General features: G+C 47.7%; 1 long non-coding RNA gene across 1 annotated transcript; it reads right to left on the bottom strand.

The window, feature by feature from the left end:
• Window positions 1–13,337: 13,337 nt before the first annotated feature.
• Window positions 13,338–20,500, bottom strand: LOC146890483 (uncharacterized). Its single transcript, XR_014998903.2, has 2 exons — window positions 17,662–20,500; window positions 13,338–17,354 (listed from the first exon to the last, which is right to left on the bottom strand). It is a non-coding gene; the product is annotated as an uncharacterized LOC146890483 (long non-coding RNA).
• Between the last annotated feature and the right edge of the window lie 205 nt (window positions 20,501–20,705).

Raw genomic sequence — 20,705 nt, 5'->3', positions numbered from 1 at the left:
ACCAAAAGACAAATAGAATAAGGCAGCCTGGCACGGTGGCAGAGGTCTCTAATCACAGCACACGGGAGGTGGAAACATTGAGAGCTGAAGTTCACGCTCAGCCTTGGCTACAGAGTTCGAGGCAAGACAGAGCAAAATAATGTTCTGTACAATAAAGACACAGACTGGGAGAAAATGTTTGAAAAAGGTGAACCAGATGAAGTATTGATAAGCAAGGTATATTCAATGTAAGCAACTCTTTAAATTCAATAAGGAGCAGGAGAGGTGACTCAGGTTAAAAGCACTGGCTGCCCTTCCAGAGGTAGTGCAGTCAATTCCCAGCACCTACACGGTGGCTCACAACCATCTGTAACGAGATCTGGCACCCTCTGTGTACAGGCATACATGCAGGCAGAACATAATAAATAAATAAAGCTTTAAAAAATTCCGTAAGAAAACCCAATAAAGTGGGCAACAGGTAGGCTAGACGCTTGTAAGAAGTTATTGCTATGTACACAGAAAAGATGCTTCTTTAATGATCATAAAAATGCACATCAAGGGCTGGAGAGATGGCTCAGTGGTTAAGAGCATTCTCTGCTGTTCCAAAGGTCCTGAGTTCAATTCCCGGCAACCACATGGTAACTCACAACTATCTGTAATGAGGTCTGGTGCCCTCTTCTGGCCTGCAGATATACACACAGACAGAATATTGTATACACAATAAATAAATATTTTTTAAAAAAATGTACATCAAGGGCTGGAGAGATGGCTCAGTGTTTAAAACACTGGCTGCTCTTCCAGAGGACCCAGGTTCAATCCCAGCACCCACATGACAACTCACAACTATCTGTAACTCCAGTTCCAGGGAATCTGACACCTTCACACAGACATGCATGCAGGCAAAACACCAATACACATATAATGAGAATAAACAAATCATTAAAATATTTTAAAAAGGAAATGCACATTAAAATCTTTTGCAAGAAATGTGTGAGAGTGTGTGTGGGTGTGTGTGTGTAAGACAGAGTATTCATATTTAAGTGTGTGTTGGTGTATACCTACACTCTCAGAGATCAAACGTCCTGCTCCACCCCTCTCCACCTCATTCTCCTGAGGCAGGATCTCGCACTGAACCTGGAATCACGCAGGCAGCCAGCAAGCCCCACCTATCCTCCTTTCTCTGCCTCCCCGCTCTGTGGTTATGAGCTTGTGCCATTTTTTTTTTTTTTTTGGCTTTTTCGAGACAGTGTTTTTCTGTGTAGCTTTGGTGCCTGTCTTGGAACTAGCTCTATAGACCAGGCTGGCCTTGAACTCACAGAGATCCACCTGCCTCTGCCTCCTGAGTGCTGGGATTAAAGGTGTGCGCCACTATCACCTGGTCATATCCGGCTTTTTATGAGGATGCTGGAATCTGAACTCAGGGTCCTTTGCTTGTATCCACTGAGTCATCAGCTGGAAATCCTGATGAGAAATTCGATACAACCGCCCAGTGTGTTAAAAGTAGACAGGCTGACAGCCTCTGAAAAGGGTGAGGATGTGGAGGAGACAGAACCCGTGAGTCAGCAATTCTTCTCTTGTCACCTTACCTAAGACCCACGTGTGTATCCACAGAAAGACTTAGACAGGAATATCCATAGCTGCTTTATAATACTCCCAAACTGGAAATGACCCAGACAGTTATCAACAGGAAATGGACAAGCAAACTGTACTGCGATCACAGAGTACCGCTCGCTCGGCAAGAGACAGGAGCGACCCGCTGATGCAGGCAACACTGGAGATGCAGAGATGCTCCCGCCATCTGCAGCGTGAAGAGGACCGGAAATCAGGGCAAAGGAAAGGCTAGATCTGGGAAGGGGGCAGTCTTCTAGGTGGAGGGAAGGTTCTAGACATGGCTGGAGGTTTGTGTTTACTACCAAACCTAATACAATGCATACTTCAATTATAATACCAAGATGTGGGCATGGTGGCTCACAGCTATAATCTCAGCACTGAGGAGTCTGAGACCAGAGGCTTGCCACAAGTTTGAGGCCAGTCTGGGCTACAGAGTGAGATTCTGTCTCATGAAAACAACACACACATACACGCTTTCTGCACATAAATCTCACATGTACACACACACCACATGAACCACCAATACTATACACACACCACACACACACTGTACACACTACAACACACCCCACACAGAATGCTGAGTGTGTTTTGGAGCTGGAGAGATAACTCAACAGTTAAGAGTACTTGCTCAACTCTTACTAAGGACTTGGGTTTGATTTCCAGCACACACACATGGAGGCACACAACCATCTGTAAACTCCAGTTCCAGGGGTCTGATTCCTGGGTGCCAGGCATGCACTGATGTAAATACATACACACAGGCAAACACTCATACAAATAAAATATAAAATAAATTTTTGAAACTTTTTAAAGAAACTCTGCCTCAAGTATAATGTAGCAAAGTGAGTAATCCTAATTCTACAGAATGTGGTTTGTCGACTGGAGAGCTGGCTCAGCAGATAAGAGCACTTGCTACTCTTCCAGAGGACCCAGGTTCAGTTCCCAGCACCCACATGGCAGCTTGCAACTGTCTGTAACTCCAGTTTCAGGGAATCCGACACCTTCATAGGAACATTCATACAGTCAAAACACAAATGCACATGAAATAAAAGTAAATAAGTTATTAAAAAAGAATGCAGTCTGTGACTACGTTGACTATAGGATGTAAAGAGATCTTGCATAAAATGTTAAATGTGCCCCACATATTAGGATGTGGTGGGGCAGCTTGAGTTAACAATATGCGGTTAATTCTTCTCTAATTTGTCAGCAGTGACCCCTGCATTCCAGCACTTAGAATTTATAGGAACATCAGTGGATTATAAAACAAGAGCTCCTCAAGTGGCTGTGGACTTCAGGGCTTTGGTTTTTTGTTTTGTACATTTTGCTTCATTTGGAACAGGGTTTTGTAGCATAGCACAGGCTGGCCTGGGCACTGACAGTGTAGCTCACAGGACAATCTGCCTGCTTCTGTCTCCCAAGTGCTGATCACAGGTCTGAGCCACCTGCTGAGCTATGATGCTCTTTGCAGAAAGAGCTGAGTATATACAGTAAACAGCGAGGAAGAGCGTTTCCCAGCTGTTATCTCTCATCCCAGAAGTCAGGAAGGATTGCAGGGACCTTCATCTATTTTTGTTATATTTGCTTTTTTGTTTTGTTTTGCTTCGTTTGTCTTTTGAGACAATGCCTATGTGACCTAGGTTGATTTCAATTCAAATCTTTTATCTATTTTGGTATAAGTTCTCACTATGTAGCTATGACTGTCCTAGAACTCACTATGTAGATCAGGCTGGCCCGGAACCCACAGACCCTTTCCTTCTGTCTCCTAAGTAAGGATTATGAGTATACACCCCAAATCTGATACTTGCATCTCAATTAACACATGAGTCTTTGTGATAAAACCCTGGGGTGTATGATCATTTGCTTTTAAATATTGTTGATTTATTTATTCTAGGGGATGCACACATGCCGTAGCTGATGTGAAGAGGTCAGAGACAACTTGGTGAGTTGGTTTCTCTTCCCCCACAGTGTGGGTCCTGGGGGTCAAGTTCATGTAGTTAGACTTAGGAGCAAGCACCTTTACCCACAGAGCCATCTCCAGAGTCCTAGAATATGGTAATTTTAAAAAGGTTTGTCTAGCTGGGTGGTGGTAGTTACATGCCTTTAGTCCCAGCACTAGGGAGGCAGAGGCAGGTGGATCTCTGTGATTTTGAGGCCAGCCTGGTCTACAAAGCAAGTTCCAGGACAGCCAAGGTTACACAGAAAACCCTGTCTTGGGGAAGAAAAAAAAAAGATTTGTCCAAGAGATTTCACAAAAGAGCATACCAACTTGACTTCAACACCCAAGCCCCCCGTGGTTGTCAGCATCTGTGGGCTTAGAACCCATTCCTTTGGAATCTGGGGGTGGCAGGAAGAGGTCAGGGAAGAGCTCAGTCCACAAAGCCACCCCATCTGATGTGCGTGTGGCATGTGACATGGCCGCAGACGTCCAGCCGGTAGATGTGGTGACTGAGAGGGTGAGGGAAGAGCTGGAGATTTGCCGTGGCTCAGCAAAGGAAGTGATATCCGGGCCACTTCAGCCCTTTGTCCCCCCAGTCACATTCCAGTGTGGTTCCTGTTCCACGACCCAGGCCCTCCTACCGCTCAGCCGCCCTCATGCACACGTGTGTCACTTTCGCCGTGGCTCTCAGACGCTGGCCACAGCCATCTTAGGACACAGGCCCTGCGGATGCCCAGAGCGCATTCCAGAGCCACCCAAAAGTGCTGGGGCCGAACTTTCTAGAAGCCTATTAACACTCCTCAGAGGGAGGCCTAGCCCTCTAGGCTAGGAACACTGCCTTTGACCCCTCCTGCATCCCCACCCAGGGTCAGGGCCATGGCCTAGGGTGTGGCTGCTTAAGGAGGCTTTGTGAACCACCCCAGGCACTCGCCTCTAACTCCAAGCAGGAACCATGTTGAGGGACATCGTCTCCTGCGGACACAGTAGAGGCTGTGCTGAGAGCCTGCCAGGCTCAGGAAGAGGGAGACTGTGGGGTTCACCTGAGGTCACATGACCTGGACCTCAAAGCCGGTGCTCTCAGTTACGCTCCCCCCTCATTCTTTCTCTCGTCCATCCCTTTGTTTATCCACTGACAACTTGTGGCAGGCGGCTTCATCAGGAACAGCAAGCAAGATGGCAGCCAGTCCGTTTTGTTTTGTGATGTGGTCCAGGCTGGCCTCAAAGTCACCTCCTATCGGAGGATGACCAAGTTCCTGATCTTCTGCCTCCACTTCCCAAGTGCTGGGACCGAAGGTGTGAACCAGCCCAACGATTTGCTCACAGTTTATGACCTACACCCTCAGTCCATCTCTGTAATCTCAGATGCGACCCCATCCTTTGGTTTTTGTTTGTTATATTTTGCTTTGCGGAGGTCTTGCTCTGTAGTCTAGGTTGGCCTCAAACTTACTATAGTAGCCCAGGCTAATTTCCAACTCAAAGCAATCCTCTTGCCTCCCTCCTTCCTTCCCTCTCTCTCTTCCTTCATCTCTCTCTTTCTGGGTCAGGATCTCACTTATATAGCCCTGGCTGGCCTATAACTTAACATGTAGCCTAGGCTGGCCTTAAACTCACAGTGATCCGCTGGCCTGCTTTTCCAGTGCTGAGATTTAATGTCTGTGTCACTGCACCTGGCTCTTTCTCTTACTAAGGTATCTTTTGGGGGTGTGCTGGCCATGGAACCCAGAGCCTCACACGTGTCAAGCATAGGCCCTTCCACTGGACCACTCCTTGCCCACAGCTCTTAACCAACTTATTAGTTTGGGATGATGTTAGGCTTCCAGAAACCTTGGTCGGTGGTTACAGAGTTCACAAGCCTTGTGTCCTTTCCCGCATGTCGTCACCTTATCAGCCGTGGACTGTTTGTCCAGAAACACTGGTTTGGGTCATGACTGCTAGCCAAACCCAGCCTGACCTCAGATTTCGCTCACTGGTACACACAGGTCCTGTCCCAGGATCCAAATGTGCGACTGTGTGGCCCTGTCTCCTTGACCCTTTCCAAAGACAGACTTTCAGTCTTGAGCTTTGAGACGTCCAGTCTGCTGTTTTGTAGACGGTTCCCCCATATCTGTCTGTCCGTTTATTTATGTTATATATATTTCTCCTGATTACCGTGGATGCTTGCTCATTCCTTTTGATCAAGCTCACACACTCACCACATGGCACAGGGAATTAGCCATCCCCTGATTAGGGCATGGTGCTGGCTTTGGACTCTTCTGCCTGTATTTTTTTCCCTCTCCCTCTTCTCTCCCTGCTTTCTGCTCATCTCCTCTTCCCCTCCCTCCTTCTCTCCTTCACTGTCTCCTTGTGTCTCTGTCTCTTTTTTGTTTTATGGTGTGGGGTTTGGCGGGGAGGGGAGCAAGGCGTCACTATGTAGCTCAGGCTGGCCCTCCCTCCTGCCTCAGTCTCCCTAGTGCTGGATTCTTTGAACGACCAAACCCAGCTCAGATTTATTTTTTAGCAAACTCAGGACCTCCCTTGTGCTCCCCACCTCTGAACTTCAACCCAGTCATTTCTTTATGCTTTAGCAGTGAGTCACTAAGTTGAAAGCTCACTTGAGGGACAAGACTTGAAATACTTCCTGGAGAGAGAACCATGAGTTATTTGAATTCTTTTATGGAGACAGAAGGTTCTTTCTTCCCATCTATTTGTTTTCTCAGTCATTGATTTCTGCAGTGTGGACGCGGCACACGTGCGTATTTCTTTAGACTTTGTTGTTTCCCAGCGCTGGGGTCTGGAAACCAGGGCCGCTCTTGTTGGGCAAGCTCTGTGCCTCTGAATTTTTCCCAGCTCCTCATTTTATCCTCCAAACCATAATCCATAGCTATAGTATTTACTGTCGTTCAAATTGCTTTGCTTTTGGAGTTGAGAATTCCTTTGGGTTGGCTTCTGATTCCTTGGACAAGGGTCTGCCCTTCGTTTGTTTTTAATTTTTTGTGTATGTGTGTGTGTGTGTGTGCGCACGCGCGCGCAAGCACCAGCACACACATGCCGTGATTTATGAGGCCGTCAGAGGACAATGACAGGTGATGGCCCTTGCCATCCCCCCTGTGTGAGTTAGGGTCTCTCGCCATTCTCCGCTGCACACACAGATTAGCTGTCCCGGAAGCTTCTGGTAATTCTCTGAGAGCTGCCAGCCTTATATACAGTTTCTTTCTTTTTAAAATATTTCTGTTTTGGTTTGTTTTGGTTTGGTTTTTCGAGACAGGGTTTCTCTGTGTAACAGCCCTAGCTGTCTTGGAACATGTTCTGTAGACCAGGCTGGCCTAGAACTCAGAGAGCCACCTGCCTCTGTCTCCCTAGGGCTGGGATTAAAGGCGTGCCCCATGGTGGAAGAGGATAGCCCACAACCAGAGGCTGTCTTTGCATAGCCTGGTTTATATACACCCCTCACACACACGCACATACACACTGTGCACACACACAAAAATACATATTTAAAATATCTACCTATATATACATATAAATGTATTTCCTTTTTAGAGACAGGGTTTCTCTGAAGCTTTGGAGCCTGCCTGTCTTGGAATTTGCTCTATAGACCAGGCTAGCCTCGAACTCACAGAGATCTGCCTGCCTCTGCCTCCCAAGTGTTGGGATTAAAAGCATGCACCACCATTGCCCAGCTTTGTATTTGTATATTTTTTAAAATACGTACTAGGGGCTGGGGAGATGGCTCAGTCAGTAAAGTGCCCGCTGCATAAGTATGAGGAGATGAATTCAAATCCCTAGAGCCTATTACAAAGTTGGGCACGGTGGCTGGAGCCTTGGGAAGAGGAGGCAATAGGTGCATCTTAAAGCTCATTGGCCAGCAGCCAAGCAAACTCCACGAGCTTCCTGTTCAGTCAGAGACCCTATCTCAAAAACAGTGAAGAGAGTGATGCCAGAAGTTAACCTCTGGCCTCCACATGTCCACGTATGCGTAATGTGCACACACATACAACTTACAGACACATAGGACTGTCGCCAGCTCCCTCCTCTGTCGGGTCCCACAGATTCACTCGGTTTGTTGTCAGTCTCTTTACTGTTCTGTTCGCTGGGGATGTAACCCAGGCAGCACACGCTAGGAAGTGTTTTACCCCGATTAGCTCAGACTCTGATGACATCATCACTGCCCCAGTGAGCACCATTGTCCTACTGTTTCCTGCTGACGGACAGTAGTTGGGTCCTGGTGTGCTGCCCTGGAGATCACTCATTCTCTCTGTGAATGTGAGAGCTTCTTTTTTTGTTGTTATTGAAATATCATTTATTCTTGCAAATATACTTTACAATTTTCTTTTTTTTATTTTTCCGTTAAAAAATTTCTACTCGCCCCACTTCCATTCCCCTCCTGCTCCCCCACTCACCCTCTTCCCTCCCCCCCAGCCTTAAGAGAGGGCAGGGTACCCTGCCCTGTGGGAAGTCCAAGGCCCTCCCCCCTATATCCAGGCCTAGGAAGGTATGCATTCAAATAGACTAGGGTCCCCAAAAGCCAGTACATGCAGTAGAAACAAGTCCCAGTGCCTTTATCGATGGCTTCTCAGTCAGCCCCCATTGTCAGCCACATTCAGAGAGTCCGGTTTGATCACATGCTCGTTCGTCCCGGTCCAGCTGGATTTGGTGAGCTCCCATTAGATCAGGCACACTATCTCAGTGAGTGGACCAACCGCTGTGAGAGTTTCTTTAGGGGGAATCGCTAGCACATTCCTGGGTCATAGTGCCATGCTTTGGAAGTTCTGATAGACATCTATAAGTTACCTCCCCAAACAGTGCTAGCTGGTTTCCACTCCTGCCCACAGCGGGCAAGCAGGCTCGGTCCTCAGGACCAAGAAGTTTTGTCTACTCCCAAGGTTGCCCAACCGGAAAGGCCATTGATGTAGCAGCATTGGTCACAGTGAGCACACACAAGATGGCAGGGGGTAGGATAAGTGGAGGCCAGACCTGGGAACATGTGCAGGGCCACAGGGCACAGGGTCCATATGCCCTCCACCCCAGTCATAGGGCCCTGCCTCTTCTGATTCGCTGTGTTCAACACAGTCTCTTGCAGGCACTCCCCAGGAGACCTGACTCTTAGATAGGCCCAAGTGCCCCTGGCCTTGACCCCCTCCTCACAGTGAACATCTGCTCCAATCCTGAGCCTTTGTCTCCCACCAGATGGAGGCTTCCAAGTCACCTGTATCTTTGGACAAAAGTCTCATCAGATCTGAGCTCACTTCTGCTTTTGAAAACTGTGAAGGAAAGCATGGGAAAGAAGAGTAGCCCAGTTAAAGGAATGCTCATGTTGCATGCATGAAGCCCTGGGGTTCACCCCAGCACCACATAACATGGCGTGCACACTTGTAATCTGACCACTCAAGAGGTAGAGGTAATGGATCAGATGTTCAAGGTCATCCTTGGCTACATAGCAAATTTAGAGCCAGCCTAAGCTACATGACCCCAAAAGAGAGACACAGAGAAACAGTGAAGGAGAACACTACCCAGCTCAGAGATTCTGGGCGTGACTCCCTCAAAACACACATTTAATCCTTCAGCAAAGGTTTACCCCCCTAACATCCCAGCCCTAAGGATGTGTTGGGGAAAGCAGATCTAATTAGGTAAAGGCGGGGATACCTATGACAGAATGGAATACTATGCCTGGATTATCTAGAAGCTGGAGAAGCCAGGTGACCTCGGATCAGACAGAAGATGGGGGGGGGGGGCATACGGGTGGAGAGCTGGGAGGTTGTTGCATTCCTGGTAGGTACAATGGCTTGCACAAAAGCCTCTGAGGAGAAGGGTGAGCCATACTTATTTCCGGGGCTGAAAGAGGCTGGACGCAGAGGGTGAAAGAGCCGAGAGACCCCGGCAGGGCCGCACTATGCAGGATTTGGCCCACAGTCACGGAGATAGTGAACTTTAAAACAAGAGCACTGAAGAGATGAAATGAGATGTGTCACACAGGCTTTTTGTGAAAACAGGGAGGTGAGGTCAAGGCCCCTGCACACACTAAACAAACACTCTAACCACTGGGCTACACTCTCAGCCCATATCCTGTAACATTCTTATCCTCGGCAAATGGTGTGGGATTGGGTTATAGTTCAGCTGGTAGAGTGCTTGCTTAGAATGCATGAAGCCTTAGGTTTGAATTTCAGCACTGTGCAAAGGAGGAAACGATGGTGCTGGTGCATAGCAATAGTCCCAGTACTCGGGAGGTAGAGCCAGAGGGTCAGGAGTTCAAGGTCACCCCACCAATCAATAAGTAGGTGCTGCTATTTATCTGCTCACTAATGCCTGTGTTGGTGATGTGTGTGGAGGCCGGGGTCGTGGTGTGTGTGGAGGCCGGGGTGGCACTCTTGGTCATTCCTCAGCTCTCCACCCTGTTCTTGAGGCAAAGTCCAGGTTTTTGGAGAAGAAACGGAAGTTGCAACGTTTGTGAAGTGTTTGAGTTTGGATTGGACGTTCCCACACTCTGGGGCTGGTGCACCAGCTCTCCTCCATGTCTGGGAGAACCCACAGTTAGGAAGGTCACAGAGCTGAGGTCACAGAGCCAGGACTGCCTACGCTGGAACTCACTCACCTCCAGGTCTGACCCTGCTCCTCCTTCAACCCAAGTCTCCTCCCCCAAACCCCACTGAAGGACTTTACAAGGCTGCCTCAAATGAGTTCTGCAGCTAATTTACCCTCTTTTCTGGCTTCCTGACAGAAGTCAGAGGGTCACACTTGAAAGACTTCCTCCAACCCTGCAAGTCATCACTCTAGAGGGTTCTGCCTGAATTAGAAGCAGGAACCATTTCCTATGTGCTGCCGAAGGGCATGGATGAACGGGGCAGGTTTCCAGAGCCTTAACAATCATTGTCCCTTCCACCCACCCATGCCACGGAAGGAAGCAGGCGAGTGTCCAAAAATGTGTATACGAGGTAGTGCGTACATAGAACATACCAAACCAAATGACGCTGCCAGTGTTGCAGGTCTAAGTGGTCACTGGCAGTTCTAACAGAGAGGGCTCAGTGGGCAAAGGCACCTGCTGCACCTCTGACTGTTGCTATCTAGGCGTCATAACTGGGTTAAAGAATTAAAAGACAGAAAAATCAGGTAGCATCAGAGAAATCTTGAACACAGACGGAAGCAGACTCGGCACCAAAAGGCTTTCTTTAAGGGTGAGGAGACGTACATATGGCAGGCACACAGCGGAAAAGACAATCTGATCAGCCAACAGCAGGCTTGGGAAGCCACAGCCAGCTTCCTGAGGGCAAGAGGTACGGCCTTGAAGGGTTTTCCTTCCCTAAGTTAGTTTGATGAATCTGAAGAACGATAGAAAGGCTGAGTGGTCCGGAGCGCTTGTATAAAATGTCCCATCCCGTCTTGTAAACCCACAAAGAGTTTTTAGTTGGTTTTTTTTTTTCTTTTTGGTTTTTCAAGACAGGGTTTCTCTGTGTAGCCCTGACTGTCCTGGAACTCTCACTGTAGACCAGGCTGGCCTCGAACTCACGGAGAACCACCTGCTTCTGCCTCCTGTGTTCTAGGATTAAAGGCATGCGCCACCAAGAAAAGGCCAGAAAAGGCCTTTGTTTAAAGCTGTCAGGTTTTTGCCTCAGGTCAGGGGGTGAGGAAGAAGACAGCTATTTTGGGAGTTCGCAGTGGTCTTTCTCCCTATCCCTCTGCCTATCAGAGAATCTGCCTCTGACTTCCTTGTGACCTTCCGAGCTCATTCTTGGGACACATGTGTTGGGAGAGGACAGACTCCTGGAGATAGTCCTCTGACCTCTACACATGCTCTATTGTTCGGCTGGAACCTCCAGCTCACTCCTGCTCCATCTGGAAAACCCATTTCTCTCTGCAAACCCACCCTCAGAAAAATCTCAAACAAAGAAAAGGTGCCAAAAAGTCCAGTTCTGAATTCTTGGCGGCTGTGGCGGCTTCTCCCCTGAAGTTGCCAGGGGCCCAAGACCCCACCTAAAGCATACCATGCTTGGGCACAAACTCAGCTTATGGAGGCGATACATCATCACCCCTTGCTTAGAGGGTATTTAAGTTCCCTGCTTATATATAACATAACACCTTAATGTTCAGGCACATGACTTCTCTTGCCTCGATCTCTGGGGGCTGGAGAACTCACCCGGGAGTTGCTTCGCTCAAAATAAAGCTGTTCTTTTACTTTTTCAATTCAGCTTGATCTGCTTACTGTGTCGGTGGAGAAACTTGCTATTGAGGTACAGATTTTACCTATGCACACAAAAAACTGATGAATTTTAAAATGGGAAACAATTAAAATACAGAACAGGGACTGCAGACATGACTGCAGGTAATGTGCTTGTTGCACTGGAGTTCAATCCTCAGAACTCATGTAAAGAGCCAAGTGTTGTGCCATGTAATCCTGATGTGTTGGGAGGCAGAGACAGGCAGATCCTGGAACTCCCTGACTGACTAGCCTAGCCTAACTGAGGAACCCCAGATTACAGACACCCTGTTTAAAAAAACAAAGAGAATGACTCCTAAGGAATGACACCTGGGGTTGACTGCTGACCTTACACATAAACACTCATGGATTTATGTGCACACAATCATGTGTGCCACACAGTGAACATACAAACACGTGTACATACACACATACAAAACATGTTAATATAGGCAAGGGGTATAGCTTGGTAGAGTGCTTATTTAGCATCCCTGACCACCACCAACAAAAGATAATGGAAGTTTTACTTTGTAGTCTAAACTGTCCTCAAACCCTGGACCTGCCTGCTCAGCCTCCTGCAGGCTGAGATTATGGGCACACTCCAGCGGTCCGCTTACACCTTCATTGACTGATATAGTAAGATGTACCAGGCTAGCCTCAAATAAGTAGGGGAAAAGACGTTTCCACCCATGAGTCCTAAGGTGTGATAGTTAGTGTTGACTGCAAACTTTTATTTTATTTTATGTGTATGAGAGTTCTGCCTGCGTGTATACACCACAAACATGTCTGGTTTTCACAGAGGTCAGAAGAGGTTTTCAGATCCCCTGGAACTGGAGTTGTAAGTGGATGTGGGCATCACAGAGTGCTGGGACTTGAACCCAGGTCCCTTGAAAGAGCAAATGTTCTTAACCTCTGAGCCATCTCTCCAGCTCCAACTTGACAGGCTTTAGAATCACCATGGAAACAAACCTCTGGCTTGTTTGTGAAGGAGAGCTGGATCAGTTTAATGGAGGAGAAGGCTAGCCCTTCTGTAGGCAGCATCACTCGAGCTATGAACTGAACTAGAAGCTGAAGGCAAACTGAGTATGAACAAGTCCTCATGGCTCTGTGCTTTCTCACTGAGGCCTCCGTGTGACCAGCTCTGCGCCGTGTGCTCCCATCATTATGAGCTGTGCACTCAAGCTGCAAGTCCAAGTAAGCCCTTCCTTCCTTACGTTGCTTCTATCAGGCATTTCCTTGCAGAACTGAAGCCGAGCTAAGATGTCGGTGAATCGCAGCTGTAGTGAGATGCCACGCCGAGAGGAGTAACAAGTGAAAAAAAGGATAACATCAAGTTCTAGGAAGGATGCAGCTCCTGGAACTTGCATTGCTCTTGGTGGGGGGTCATAAAATGGCAAAAATCATGTTAGAGAATAACTGGGGGATGGCCAGATGGCTCAGAGATAAAGGTGTTTGCCCTGCAGCCTGCTGACCTGAGTTAGACCCCAAGGACCCACACAGTGCAAAGAGAGAAGTTACTCCCAAAAGCTGTTCCCTGATCTCCACCCACCCACATAAGTATGGCCAGTGCTCCTGAGAGCACACCGCGCGCACACACACAGACAATTAAATGTTAGAGCACATGTATGCACACCCACAGAAAAATGTTAATTTTATTTATTTTCAGTTATTCAAGACAAGGTTTCTCGCGTAGTCTTGGTTGTCTTGGTGAATTTGCTTCGTAGAGCAGACTGGCCTTGAACTCAGAGATTCACCTGACTCTGCCTTCCTAGTGATGGGATTAAAGGTGTGCACCACTACTGCCTGTCTAGCTTTTATTTATTTATTTGTTTGTTTGTTTGTTTGTTTGTTTATGAGACAGGGTCTGTCTGCATAACCCTGGCTGGCCTACATTTACAGAGATCCTCCTGCCTCTGCCTTTCTAGCACTGGGATTAAAGGGTTGCAACAAAGCCCAAACCGCCTTTAATCCCAACACTCAGGAGGCAGAGGCAGGCAGATCTCAAAGGCCATGCTTGTCTACAGAGTGAGTTCCAGGACAGCCAGAGCTACACAGAGAAACCCTGTCTCAAAAAAACAACAAAACAAAAAGGAATGCACCACCATATGCATTATGTTTAATGCATATGGTTTAAAAAACAAATGTTTAAAAAAAAAGTTTAGAAGAAAAACTTCCAGGTTGCTAAAAACATTTTGAGAGCTGGAGAGATGATTTGGTGCGGTTCTTGCAGGGGACCCAGGTTCAGTTCCCAGCACCCACAAAGCATTTATAGCCAGACTTAACTCCAGTTCCTGGAGATCCCGCACCCTCTCCTGGCCTCCGAGGGTACCATGCATAAATAAGGTATACTTACATACATGCAGGCAAAACAGTCATTTATATAAAAGAAAAATAAAATATTTAAAAAACAAAACAGAACTATTTTGAGCCCATTATGGTGGCACACACCTTTAATCCCAGCACTAGCGGGGCAGAAACAGGCAGATTTCTGTGAGTTCAGGGTCAGCCTGGTCTACATTGAGAGTTAAGACCAGTCAGGACTAAGTAGTGAGACCCTGTCTTTTTTTGTTTGTTTGTTTTGCTTGTTTTTGTTTTTGTTTTCAAGACAGGATTTCTCAAAGGGGGGGAAAAAAAGATGGTCATGGTGTCTCACATCTTTTTTTGTTTTGGTTTTTGAGACAGGGTTTCTCTGTAGCTTTGGAGCCTGTCCTGGAACTAGCTCTATATAAACCAGGCTGGCTTTGAACTCACAGAGATCCACCTGACTCTACCTCCCGAGTGCTGGGATTAAAGGTGTGCGTCACCACTGCCCGGCTGGCTCACATCTTTAATCCTAGCACTTAGGAGGCAGAGTCAGGTGGATCTCTGTGAGTTCGAGGCCAGCCTGATCTACAGAGCTAGTTCCAGGACAGCCAGGGATACACGGAGAGACCGTGTCTTGAAAATAATAGCAATAATAATGATAATAAATTAGATACCAAGCTGGGGAGCTGAGACAGGAGAATTGTGCTACATAATGAGTTTGGGGCCAGTCTGGGCTACAACATGAGACTTATGTCTTCAAATGAAACAAACGAAAGCACCACGATTCTCACAGTATGGACAGTTCAGTTTCATTTATGGGGTGGTGTTTGTGTGTAAACACACATCTACATTTATCTGTATAATAAATAAAGCCACACATCTGCATTTATATGTATAATAAATAAAGCTGTTTCCATTTTTGCAAGAGGAAAATAAAAAAAAACAAAAAACAAGAGCTCCGAGCAGAGCCTGGCCTTGCTTGCTGCCCTCAGAGAGGCTTCTCTCTGGTGGCCGTTCCCTTCTAACCGGAGACGGGAGACACACAGACTCAAGGGCTTCCTGTGCTGGCCCGCATGTCCCAGGAGCTCCGTGGTAGTGGCGGGAGTGGCCACAGATGCTTCCCGGAAGGCTCAGGGTCACTAAATCACTGGTGCTGGCTCTGCTGTGCTGGCGGCCACAGGGCCAGAGGTTTCCTCTGCGGAGACAGGCCAACGCGGTGGGAAATGCACAGGTTTGTGCAAATGGGGCGGTGGGAGGAGGGGCGCACGGCCCTCTCCCGCTTAGCTTTACCATCTGGGCCTGGTGAGACAATTCAGTCAGTCAAGTGCATGCTTTGTAAGAGTGATGGCCTGAGTCAGATCCCCAGAACTCGGGTGAAAATGCCGGACACACGGTGGCATAGCCCTGCAAACCCCAGCTTGGGAGATGGGAAGTAGAGGTGGGCGGAACCCTGGAAGCACCCGGGACAGTTGGTCTGGCCTACGTGGCAAAGTTCCGACCAATGAGAGACCCAGTCTTACACAAAGACAAAGGTTGAACGAAGATTTGATACTTCAGATTGTCCTCTGCCCTACATCCTGAAACAATCCTTCCCCACACAGAAGGGGGAGGGGACGGCTACGTGGAGGAAGGGGTAGCTGGAGGGAAACGGGGCCAGCCACACCCCCTAGACGTGGAAAAAAAAAAGACCCAGGAAACAAGTTGAAGTCTCCATACCAATAAAACGCTTTCTTCTCTGCTTCTCTGGGCATGTGTCTACCACTGGGTTGTGCGTGTGGTCACAGACTTCTGTGGAAGTTAGATAGCACGTGCTGGTAATCCCAGCCCTGGGAATGCTGGGGCAGAAAGATTGGCATGAGTTCTAGGCCAGTCTGGGCTACATAGTAAGACTCTGTCTAAAGGGGCGGAGAGAAGGTTCAGTAGTTAGAGCACTGGCTGCTCTTACCCAGGACCTGGGTTTGAGTTCCAGCACCCACATGGAGGCTCACAGCCACCTGTAACTCACCCCAGGACCTCACATACACCCTTTCAAGGAGCTCCCCTATTATTCCTTCTTTTTTTTCTTTTTAAATGAAAGCACTTTTTAAAATGATTTATTTTTATTTTAGGTGCATTGATATTTTGCCTGATTGGGTATCTATGTGAGGGCACCAGATCCCCAGAACCTGGAGTCACAGACAATTGTGAGCTGCCATGTGGGTGCTGGAACTTGAACCGAGTGCTCTTAACTGCTGAGCCATCTCTCCAGTCCCCTCCTGTCCTAATAACTAAGAAGTTTTCTTTTTCTGTCTGAGAGATTGGTCCCTATGGATCCTGAAGGAAAGCCATAAACATTCATAGCCAAAGAACGACAGCTCATGTTTCCACTATCTCCCCCATCCTGTTAGCATCTTCCATGACGAAAGTCCTTCCGTGTCTGCCCATCAACCCAGGCACAGGAGAACGTTAACTTTCAGACAATGCGGTAGGATAACTATGCCCCCAACAAGTGTTACAGATGCCGATGCCCACGAGTGCCATGGACCGTGGGCCCAGGGTGAGTCCCGGTTTCATGACCCACTGACCACCAGGTGCTCACACACGCTGGCTCCAAACAGTGTAGATACAGAAAGCACTCAATAGGGTCACTGGGTTTCAGTCACCGGGTTCCTGGACAGGGGAGACCATGGGCGGACGAGGTGGCCCCTGGGGGAGCTTAGCGGGCCAGACCACACGGATCCCATGTCCGGAAGGTGCACAGCTGTCAGGGTTTTTGTTGTGAATTCTCAGGCAGTATTCTCAGCCTCATTTTACTTATTCATTTTGAGACGGGGTCTCACTGTGCAGTCCTGGCTGTCCTGGAGCTCATATGTGGACCAGGCTGGCCTCAAACTCACAGAGATCTGCCTGCCTCTGCATCCTTAGGGCTGGGATTAAAGGTGTGCGCCACCACAACAGGCTCTTAGCCCCATTTGACTGACAGGAAAACTAAGGTGCAGATATTCAGTAAGTTGCTTAGTGGATACAGGCAGGGTCCAGACCTGGGTAGCAGGCTGCTCCATCCTGTTACTGTCCACGGGGCTACTTGTGCCTGTTGCAATTCCAGATGCTGGGATATAGATGGAGATATAGGTCTTCACCTGGAGGATGTGGCTCTGTTGGTACTTGTGGAGCCCCGGGCTTGAATCTCAGAACCAGAATGAACTGGGTGCAGTGGTACATATTTGTCATGCTGGCACTTGGGAGGCAGAGACAAGATTGGTAGCTGAAGGTCACCCTGAACTACACAGGGAGTTTGAAGCCAGCTCTGCTACAGGAGACCCTGTTTCAGCAGGCAGGTAGACATTGGTCCAACTTATGGGCCTCATTGATGACCTGAGGGGACAGAAACAGCAATAGCAATGATCCTCGGGCACTCTTGTTTTGGGTGCACAACCTCTCTAAGAGTCTCTGGGAAGGGACCAGTCACCCTGCTCTGAAGGGGCCAGGAAGGTACTGATGCTGAGTCTAAGAATGGCAAAGAGGAACCAGGCAAAGTGTGGAGACACCAGGTAACAGAGAACAGCATGCACAGTGTGCCCTGGATGACATTAGCAGTTTTCCAGAGGTCACCAGGGCACTGGTGACGGCAAGATAAGAGCCCGACCCTGGTCTCTTGACCCTGTTCCACCTTCTTCCTTACCAATCACAGGCAGACGTCTATGGCCTTCTTGGAGGTAGCAAGACAACCACTCTGGGGATGGACTCGAGATTGGATCCCACGTGTCCTGAAGGACATAATCTCCGCGGTGCTGTCTGCAGGAGTCATGATGAGTCAGGGAATGGGTGCCGGGCTGACGGAGGAAGGGAACAGCATGCAGATGCTATCAGAGGCTGGCTTCCCTCCAAAGGCTGTGTGGGACATTCCCAGCTTCTCTAATGAGTTAGAGGCAATGCTGCGGTTTTGACAAGTGTTTTTTTCAGCTTGGCCACTTGGCGAAACTTCTTGACAAGCACCGTCCGTTTCTGGACTTGAATGGCAGTAGCCAGATCTGTCGCCAGGAGGGACTGGACTGGACTCTCACCAAACATGACTACAAAGAGGCCTCTCAGCAAACCCCACTGCAAGTGGGGTAGGAGGTGGGGAACACCCATGGCCTCTGTCTTCATTCACACAGACATATATACATGCATACTAGTTTTTGCTTTTTTTTTTTTGAGGGTGGGGGTATGGGACTGGAAAGATGGTTCAGTGTTTAAGAACACTGACCCTCCCAGAGGACTCTGGTTCAATTACTAGCATCCACATGGTGGCCCCCAACCATCTGTAAACTCAGTTTCATAATAATCTGACGCCCGTTTCTGGCCTCCAAGGGCACCAGACACACACATAGTATACATACGTGCAGGCAAAACACTCATACACATAAAAAGAAAATGAAAATAGAAACAAAAACAATCTGATCACATAACTACAGCAACCAACAGAGTGAGCAGGTTTAAAGACAGACAGGACAATGCAAGGAACTCCAAGCTAGCAGCCAGGCCGCACGTATGCGGTCTTGTGATTTTTTTTTTTAGCAAGGTTGGCAAGATCACACGGGAGGAAAAAACTGTCCTTCATCGACTGGTCCTGTGAAATAACTTATGTTTAACACCGGTTACAAATATTAACTCAAAGTGGATCAAAGACCTCCATGTGAGGCCTGAAAACTGCAAAACTCTCAGAAGACAGCAAAGGGCAACAGCCTCATGACGCTGGAATCAGCAATGGTCTCCTGGCTACGACATCAAAGGTAACAAAAGAAAACAGACAAATTGGACCTGATGAATGTTTTTGAAATCATGAATTAACAAAACAGTATCAGGGGGCTGGAGAGATGGCTTCAAGATTAAGAGCACTTGTTGCTCTTGCAGAGGACCCAGGTTCAGTTCCCAGCACATAGGTTATAGTCTCACAGCCAGCTGTAGCTCCAGTTAGGCTCTGAGAACATGCGTGTGTGCGAGCGCGTGCATGTGCGTGCACACACACACACACATACACACACAAGACAAATCTAAGGGCTTGGGCTGTAGCTCGGTGGCAGAACGCTTGGCTTGTGCACACGAGTTCCTGAGTTTGATCTCCAGTGTTGCAAAAATAGTAAGGACATCTCAGAAGTTGAGAGAATGTGGTACTCTTGCAGAAGACCGGGATTTGATTCCCAGAGCCCAAAGGGTGGCTCACAACCATCTGCAATTCTAGTTCCAGGGGATGAGTCCCCTTCTCACTTTCAGGGGACCTGGTATTTACACAGTTCACATATATACATTCAAGGAAAAGATCCACACACATGAAGTAAACACATGTAAAACTTTTTGTTCTTGTTTTGTTTTGTTTTTTGAGACAGAGTTTCTCTGTGTAACAGTCTTGGCTGTCCTGAAACTCTCTCTGTAGACCAGGTTGACCTTGAACTCACTGAGATCCACCTGCCTCTGGTCCCAAGTGCTGGAATTAAAGGTGTGCTCCACCACTGCCTAGTTTACACACAAAATTTTTAAGTAAATTTAGAAAGGGTGCACTCAAAATTTAAACATGACCTGATGGTGTGGGCCTGCAATCCCAGACATTTAGGATGCTGAACGTTCAAGCCCTGTCTCAAGAGAGAAACAGGACTGAAGATTCAACAAGCCTTAGGTGGGAGTGGGCTTGCCCTATGTACATGAGCCCTGGATCTATGCCCAGCTCCACATCAGCCAATGTGGTGGCACAGTGGATGCTCCTGTAATCCCAACATTGAGGAGGTGGAGGAAGGTGGATCTGGAATTCAAGGTCATAATGATTTTGAGGCTAGCCTAGGCTATACAAGACCTGGTCTCAAGGCAGAGCGTGGTGGCTCACACCTTTAATCCCAGCACAAGGAGGGAAGTGGAGGGTGCTGCAGAGGCAGGTGAGTCTCTCAGAGTTCAAGGCCAGCCAGGACTGTTACACAAAAAAAAAAATCCTATTTTGAAAAACAAAACCAAACCAAAAAAACTTGTCAAAACAAAACCCCTAGAAAATAGCAAATATGGATGGTAAGAACACCACAGCTGCTGAGGAAAATACTTTGGTCGTTCCTCAAAAAGTGACAAATAGCAAATCAAAACAACTCTGAGATTCCATCTTACACCTGAAAGAATGGCCAAGATCAAAAACACTGATGATAACTTATGCTGGAGAGGTTGTGGGGAAAAGGGAACACTTCTGCATTGCTGGTGGGAATGCAAGCTGGTACAGCCCCTTTGGATGTCAGTGTGGCGATTTCTCAGAAAATTAGGAAACAACCTTCCTCAAGACCCAGTAATACCACTTTTGGGTATATAGCCAAAGGATGCTCAATCGTGCCACGAGAACATGTGCTTAACTATGTTCATAGCAGCTTTGTTTGTCATAGCCAGAACCTGGAAACAGCCTAAATGCCCTTTGATCAAAGAACAGATAAGGAAAATGTGGTACAGTTACACAATGGAGTACCACACAGCAGAAAAAAATGACGACAGCTTGAATTTTGCAGGAAAATAGATGGAGCTAGAAAACATTATTTTGAGTGAGGTAACTCAGACACAGAAAGACAATTATCACATGTACTCACTCATAGGTGGTTTTTAAGCATAAAGCAAAAAAAGCCAGCCTACAAACCACAATCCCAGAGAATTTAGACAACAATGAGGACACTAAGAGAGACTTACATAGATCTAATCTACATGGGAAGTAGAAAGTAGAAA

This window comes from Myodes glareolus, chromosome 21 (genome assembly GCF_982192425.1).
Source record: "Myodes glareolus chromosome 21, mMyoGla1.1, whole genome shotgun sequence".
In the NCBI taxonomy this organism is placed as follows: domain Eukaryota; kingdom Metazoa; phylum Chordata; class Mammalia; order Rodentia; family Cricetidae; genus Myodes; species Myodes glareolus.
Note: the sequence above shows the minus strand (reverse complement) of the source record. Positions and strands in the feature narration are given on the sequence as shown.